The sequence below is a fragment of the Mauremys mutica genome, chromosome 12, assembly GCF_020497125.1.
Source record: "Mauremys mutica isolate MM-2020 ecotype Southern chromosome 12, ASM2049712v1, whole genome shotgun sequence".
In the NCBI taxonomy this organism is placed as follows: Eukaryota; Metazoa; Chordata; order Testudines; family Geoemydidae; genus Mauremys; species Mauremys mutica.
The window spans coordinates 78,118,964-78,120,842 of NC_059083.1; positions in this window are offsets into that span (position 1 = coordinate 78,118,964).

Genomic DNA, 1,879 nt, shown 5'->3' on the forward strand with positions numbered 1-1,879 from the left:
AGTAGAACAATTTGGGATCTTTTCTGTGATGAGAAAAAAAAACCCACTGCTTAATTTTTTTCCAGCGCCCTTTAAAGGTGATGCAAAGATAAAAACAGGCAAAATAATATAGGATTGCAAATATAATCTAATCCTTAGTCAGACAATTTTTTTAAGATACTATGTCCAATGATCCTGCCCTATAGCACTAGCATTAAAAGAAGATGATTTGAATTATGCAAAATATGATCAAGGAATCAATGCCAACAATCTGTAACTAACCTGGGAATGATGGGTGTATATTATGTCTACTCTATGATTACTACTTCATCAGAACTTGCATGCATCCCTTCAATACTACATTTACTGCCAAGCTATCAATGCCGGGAGTGGCGTATCCAGAAATTGGAAGATTTCCAAGTCATGATCCCTAGTTCTCAATCAGTAATAGGTCTATCGCAGTAATAGGTTAGTATTACTGGGTCAAAATCAGGCCCAAAATACATTCAGTATCTGGGTGAGTCTACATATCTCCATCTTTCCAGGGTGCCAAACTTTTGTGAAAAAGAACGTACATACATTCCGAACATTAAATCCTCAGCAAGTTTCCCCTATAGCCAATGTACTGTATGGGGAAGTTAAGACTCCCATTGGAGCAGCCTTTACTGTATAGCAGTAACTAAATTTCATTCAACATTCTTTGGATATTTTAATACAAAGTCCTCATGCAGCTTCTGAGAAGGGAGAAATAAGATTTTGGCATTTAGAGTGCACATAGTGTGTACAGTTTGGGCATTTCTTCCAAAGAGTTTGAATATAGCTTGCAGTGAAAAGTTAAAGCACAATTAGTGTATTGGTTTACATTGTGGTAACGTCAAGTGGCCCTATCAAGATCATACCCTCACTGGGTTAAGCACTATACTTTAAAAAAATGGTCTCTGACCCAAAGGATTTATTTACAATAGACAAACATTTATATACAGCACATTTCATCCCAACATGCTTTACAAATGTACAGCAGGGTTCACATCATCTACCACTGAAATGAAGCCACTTCTATAGTGAAAAGAAACAGTTTGCATTTTCAGCTTAAGTCAATGGAACTATGCTGATTTATCCCAGTTCAGGATCTGGTGAAACAATAGTTTAGCAGCGCATAGCAATCTTATTCAAAAGTTTAGAACAGGGAGTAAAGAATATTGCATACATTTGGAGCTGCAGGGAATATTTAGGCAGGCAGACTATAATATTACACAAACTGGAATTGGACCAGGACAGCCAGGTTAGCAGCAGCAATGGTATTTTGCAATCAGTTAACGTAACAGTAACGTCACAGATATACGTATAGTTAGAACGTCATCGGGTAATACTGAAAGCACAACAGACAGTCTGACGGGATTGCTTCAAGCTCAGCTGTAGCCCCACAGGTAAAAGGAAAGATAATTTCCCTCTGTATCCACCAGTTTCCGCAAGAAGTATCTGTAATTAAAACAACAATGGCCAGATTTCCCTTAATAGAAAGTGACAGTATCTCAGAAGGTTTCAGAGCAAGCCAAAGTCTCTCTGTGGTGTTTATAACTGGTTATGTCAGGGGTTAAAAATGATCAGGAAGCATGAGGGATACTTGATGATGTCACAGCTGGCCTTTGGGAGAGTGAGGTCATTAACTGAGTTGTTCGGGGAGATAAGAGTCTGTTAAAATAAACAGAAATGCCACATAGTTACCAAATGCTGCTGGAGGAGGATTAGAGTGTTTGGAAGTGTCAGTGTTACACTTAGTTCCATCCAATTCTTCCTAAAGCAGGGATAAAAAAAAAGGGGGCACTATGTGGCTGGAATCGATAACAGGAGGAATTAAGTGGAGCAGTCAATGGGACTGTGCCGATCTGTACAGCTGAGA